Source organism: Corvus kubaryi, unplaced genomic scaffold (assembly GCF_017639235.1).
Source record: "Corvus kubaryi isolate FWS band 111438036 unplaced genomic scaffold, C.kubaryi_AGA036_p1.0 133, whole genome shotgun sequence".
NCBI lineage: Eukaryota > Metazoa > Chordata > Aves > Passeriformes > Corvidae > Corvus > Corvus kubaryi.
Window position 1 is genome coordinate 15,179,024 of NW_024580667.1, and position 6,465 is coordinate 15,185,488.

Genomic DNA, 6,465 nt, shown 5'->3' on the forward strand with positions numbered 1-6,465 from the left:
AGGAGGAGAAGTAACAAGGTAGTCATGCTGGAAGTGATGGTGCACAGTAATGCAGAAACTGCTGCAAACCACAAAACTGACAGGTTCAGAGGAATTTTGGCACTTGTAAGTGGGATATCCTCAAATCCTGCTTCTTAGTGATGACACTGCTAGCCTTTTTGCATGTTTCATGTAGTTAATCCTGCCAGGGTTTATGAAGTTATCTTCAGGCAAGAGCACTGGAAGGAGCACTGGAACAATCTCTGCAGAACAACATGGACACTGCTGGACCCAAACAAATCACAGCAGAAAAGCATCCCCATATGAAATAAAAGATTATGACAGTCAAGCAATGTAACAGGGCTTGTATTAAACATGCAAGTGTGTTGATCAATATTCTGATTTATTATAGGGCTTGACCCTGCTTTTTCAAGAATCGTGCATTACATTTTAATGGGAGAAGGCTACAACTCAACAGGTTATTTTGACAAAAAGGACATGGAACTGTTGGAGCAAGTCCAGAGGAGGGCCATGAAGTTGGTAAGAGAACTAGAGTATCTCTGCTATGAGGACAGGCTGAGAAAGTGTGGGCTGTTCAGCCGGGAGAAGAGAAGGTTGTATGGAGACCTCGTATCAACCTTCCAGTATCTGTAGGGGCCTACTGTAGAGGGACTCTGTCAAGAACTGTACTGATAAGACAAGGAGTAATGGATTCAAAATGAATGGGTTCAAAATGAGAAAAGGGGAAATTTCGGTTAGATATGCAGAAGAAATTCTTTACTGTGAGTGTGGTGAGGTACTGGAACAGGTTGCCTAAAGCAGTTGTGGATGCCCCATCCATGGCAGTTTTCACGGGTTACCAAACATAGTCCCAGAAGTGATGTTCTTGCAAAGGGGTGCTTATAGCATCCTCTGTGACCTGACAGAACCTATCAGCTGGCCAGTTTGAATATGGACAATTCTTTAAGCCACTTAAAATTTTGACTGACTCTGTGGTCCACATTTAAGAATGGACAAAGCCCGGGGGAGCTCTGTCTCATTTCTGGTGCTGGGACATGTAGCTGCAGGGCCCGTATGGGGCCCTCAGGGCCCGGGCCAGGCCCTGCTTGGGCTGGGCCGGGCCACAGCCATCTTGGAGCCGATGGGCCCTGTTCCACCCGTGGAACTTCCCTCCGCCCCTCCCCCCCCCAATCCCTGCTATGGGCAGACAGCGTGCCCAACCTCCCCCCGAAGTGCGGCCGAAGATTCAGCTGAAGCTGCCCCACTTTCCGGCAACGATCATGTGACCAACAGCGATAAGCGAATTCCGGCTGCAAGGCCTGGGTGAGATTAACCCTTTTAGTGCTGTGAAGAGCTGAAAACCTGAGGGAGGAGAAAGAGGAGATGCTTAAAGCTGAAAATCTGTTGTAAAGCTATGATATATCAGAGTACCCGTTGTAATTTCATGAAGGCATGGGGGTGGAGCATTCAACTTGTACTTGTGAGCAAAAGTACCTGTGCAGGAATAAGCAAATGCTGAAGCAGCTGTAATTTGATGAGAAGTTTGAACAGGGAGAGATGGAAGTGATGAGAACTCTTGCTCCAAATTGGAAGGAGAAGACCTCAATTCCTAGAGATGCTCCCCGAGATAGTCCCAGAGATGAAGAGGACCCTTTTTCTCCCAGGGAAGGGGGAGGGCCTCTATTCTTAGAGATGAAATGCTCCCAGAGATGGGTGAAGAGAATGGCTCAACCTTAAAATTGTACCCCAGTAGCTCAAGATTGGACCCTCGAAAGCAGTTGTGGGAAAAGCTGCAAGTCGTGGGAAGGGACTCTCACATGATGCAAGCAGAGAACCAACCCGGGCGGCTGTCTTGTTGTGATAATGTCTCCATAGCACGAGCAAGAGAGACTCCTCTTCCTAAATGAACTGAACAAGGTTATTACGGAAGTGGTAAACAGACTGAACATCTCAAGGGTTGTCTTTTTACATTGCCAGTGGAAGAAGAGAGAACGGTGGGGGAAGTGTTCTAAAGGTGTGGTATGATTTTTTTTTCCCCCTTCTTTTAGGTCTATTAATAAACTTCTATATATTCTTTCAAGTTTTGTGCCTGATTTCCTTTTCTCCTAATTCTTATCTCACAGAAGGTAAACAGTAATGAGTATTTTGGACCAAACCACTACACTAAATTGGTGTTTCTGCCCAGTTACAAACTGAACCCGCTACAGCAGTGATAAAGGCAAAGTTGTACAGGGCATTGAGCAGCCTGGTCTATTGAGAACTGTCCCTGCCCATGGCAGTGGGATTTGAACTAAATGATCTTTAAAGCTCCTTCCAACGCGAACTATTTTATTATTCTGATTCTAATGTCGTGGTTGCAATTGTTATGGATTGATTTCCTTTCTCCCTCTCTCAATATATTTACATACACACATGTCTATACAATATAGATACTGCTCTTAGAAACCAGAAGAGTACCTGTGAACAGTCACAGAGGGTGGCTGGATCGATAGCCCAGCTGCAGCATACCTACATCAATGCACACAGCATGAGCAGCAAAGAGGAGTTGGAAGCTGTCATGCAGCTGGAAAACTGTGATATAGTTGCAATCATGGAAATATGCTGGGATGACTTGCACAACAGGAATGCTGCAGTGGATAGCTATAAACACTTCATAAGGGATAGGCTAGGAAGGAGAGGCAGTGGGCTCTATGTTAGAGAGTGTTTTGACCATCGAGAGCTTGATGATGGTGATGAAAGGGTCAAGCATTTATGGTAACACTCAGGGGAAAGACTAAAAAGCATCTATCGTGCTGGGAAGCTGATATAAAGAGCTCAAGCAGGATAAAGAGACAGATGAAACATTCTATAAACAGCTAGGAGATGTCTCACAATCCCCAGCCCCTCCTGGGATGTTCTTGTGCAAGACTTCAACTTACCAAATACCTGCTGGAAATACAATACAGTGGAATCAGTCTGGGGGATTTGTGGAGAGTGTGGAAATAACTGTCTTGGTTTGAAAGACAGGTGTCTGCTAAGGAAGGCAGGAACCTCCCTTGAAATGGCAGATGTGACTCCCCTTACCTCCAAGTTATTATGTTTGAAATCAAGGGGCTTTTAGGCAAAGATATGGGAAATAGGAATAATAGTTCTTTACTATTATATATCTGTATGTGTATAACCAGTCATACAAACAGCAATAACTCTGGCAGTAACAGCGAACAATCACAAACCCAGTCCCAGCCTTCTCGGCTGTCGGGCCCTTTCCCCTCGGGTGCAGTTCCGCTCGCAGCCGGCAGGGGCGCTGGCGGCTCCCGGTGAGCAGGGCAGGTGCGATGGTTCCCCCGCGGCTGCAGGGGGCGCTCCGGAGCGAGCTCGGGGAGCACGTGGCACTGGTGGCCTGGGATTCGGGGAAGGGATGGGACAAAGGCTTCACAAACCCCTGGGCAGCTGATCCCAGTGTCTGGCTGGACCCTTGGGAACAGCAGGCTGGAACGGCAGGGACGAGCACAAATCCCGGGTGGCAGATGAGATGTATCCAAACAGGGAACCCCCCAGAGGTCTGGGCAGGCAGGTCGAGCAGGGCTACAACAGAGCGAAGCTCAAAGCAATGGCAGGGGCAGGACGGCCACAGCCCAGCTCCCAGCAGGGCAGGGAAGAAGGGCTGGGGATCCTGGGTTTTCTCCGGCAGAAGGAAAAGGCAGCCCAAGAAAGCAGCCTCCTTCTCTGTCCAAACGCCGACCGACCAACTGTCCGCACACCCAGGTGAAACGAAAGAGTAGCCGCATGCACCCCACCGTCCATAGCCACTGCTTTTGTTTTTCTTAAATATCCAGCAATTTGTCCCACTAGCAACACTGTATGGGGAAAATTCCTTTAACAGAAAAATAACCCACCAGGAGAGCTCCTAAAACCCCAATAACTTTGTGATACAGCTGGTGAGAGCCAACTAGGGAAAGTATCCTGCTGGACCTGAGGTTTGTGAGCAGAGAAGGACCTGTGGGTGATGTGATGGCTGGAGGCCATCTTGGCCATGTAATAGAGTTTTTGGTACTTGGAGCAATAAGGAGAACTGTTACCTTGGACTTCCGAAGGGCAGACTTTAGCCTTTTAGGAACCTGGGTGACAGAGTCACTTGGGAGGCAATCCTGAAGAGCAGAGGAGCCCAGTAAGGCTGGACACTGTTCAAGAAGGAAATCTTCAAGGTGCAGGCTGTCCCCATGTGCCAAAGACAGGCAGGTGGGAAGAAAAACAACCTGACTGAACAGAGAGATTTGGCTGGATGGAACTCAGGGAGAAAAGGAGAGTTTGGACTGGGGTTGTATCCTCATGTTCTTTGGAAAATGGGGTAGACCAGTCATGAGGTTTACAAGTATGTCATGAGTTAATGCACAGAGAAAATGACAAGGTCTAAAGGTCAAATAGAAATGAACCTGGCTACTGCAGAAAAGGAGAATAAAAAGTGTTCCTCTAAATGCATTAACAGCCAAAGAAGGGCTAAGGAGAACCTTTATCTCTTAGTTCAGTTTTGGGCCCCTCAGAACAAGAAAGACATTGAGGTTTCACTCCCCATAGTCCACTGCCTCAGCAACAGGCTCTGAGTGTTTGACATTTAAAACCACTGGGAGTCTATGACAAGAGCTTCCAGTAAAGCTCCAAAAATCAAATCCTCTTACCAAGAAAGCCAAAAATGTATACTACCACTAGGGCAGTGGAACAAGACAATATAAATTTTATGTAAAAATATGAGCTAAATCCTCCAACTTCAGCTATCTAATGTGGTAGTTTTTTGTTATCTCAAAAGAATGCTGCTGAGAGAGGAATGTTTCCCACCAGGCTGAACTGTCAGATCTTCAGACCAGAATCCAGGCAGGGACCAGGAAGCATGCAGCATTAAACACCAGACACCTCACCATTTTCTGTTCCCATGGCTTTTAATTCTGTCAGAATGGAGGCAGTTTTCACAAAGCTGTTGGAAGGCACCTGTAACTCTTCATAAGCATTTTGGGTGCACAAAATGCAGCATACAGTAAGATTAGTTCTGCCATTTTCCTTCTGCTCTTTCCCCCGTCTCACCCTGTTAAATGCAGTTGAGTGGGTTTGCTTCCAACAAGCTGATGTAAAAATCATCTGAGTTGAGCATTAAATGTACTGTATGCCTTTTGCATAGTGCTCAGGTGTAAACTTGGTATAATTATGTGGCCACACACTTGGTGGCTAACAATTTAAATGCAAAGTGATGTGGGCTAAGTGATCATATATTTTAGAAATTTCTTTACTAAATAAAACAATACTGTAAATTCATTTCCACTGTGCTATAACAGTTCTGAAAATTCAACTCTAATGAGGAACTTCTCTGAGAACTAGCGGCTGAACTGAATTCTCAGCACAAGAGTTTACATACTCTATTTCTGCATTCATCACTGAAAGCAGTACAGGTGAAATTCTGTTTTACTCATTTTCATGGAGAAAAACTAATTTCTCAGAAACAATATAAAATTATTGGGAAAAAGAAAAGACCAAATAGATTTATTCTCAGAGAAACAAACAAAAAAAAATAGCCTTTCTGAAGACCTTCTTAACTGGAGTGGAAAAACTCACTTTATAATACATTCATGTATTATTATAAATATATCCCCAAATAAGAAAGTCAGGATGAAATAAGGCTATTTTTTTATCCAGCACTATAGCAAGGAAGTATCTCTCACATATAGCAATGCTTTTGTAATTAAAAACTGCAATTTCAGGTAGGAAACTTGAGTTCTTGTGATCTAGGTGCAGTAATAGTATTTTAATACACATTACTCTTCTAACAGAAAGACTGAAAACAGCTCATAATAGGATTCAATGACCCAATTACAAAATTACAATTTTGAGTCCCAACCCCCCCACCCCAATCCATTACTGACTGCATTAGCCATACTTAACCATAAGCTTTCCTATCATACAACAGGAAAAATTGTTTTCATAATGATTTTAATTCTCTCATGTTAAAGCCTTCAAGATTAGTTTTTGTACCCTAGTTCACTGGCTGCACAGTCAAGTATTGTGGTATTTTGTAATAGGAATTTGAAGAAGATCCATTGACTGTGCTGTTTGAAAAAACCTGAATTTTCAGATACTTTTCAACCACGGTACAGACCAGTCCGTATAAGTGTGTTTAAATTTTCTGTTTGGACTCAGCACAATAAACCTTTACAATATTAACAGGAAAGCTGTTAAAAAATTATTCTTATAATCACAATCAAGGAATGTCAAAAACTACAAAGAAAAAATGAAATTTACACCAAACTACTCACGAGTAAAGCTTGGCCATTATTTAGATAAGTAATATTAGTAATACTGGGAATCCTGAAATGTTAATCTTACAACTGAAGATAGCAACTGTACAGAATAGATGTTAAGCAAACAATTTAATGTAATGAGAGCTTTACAAACAGCAGCCCCAAATATTTTGTGGGGAAAAAAAATGAACATGAAGTGTATCAAAATGGTTACTATTATGTA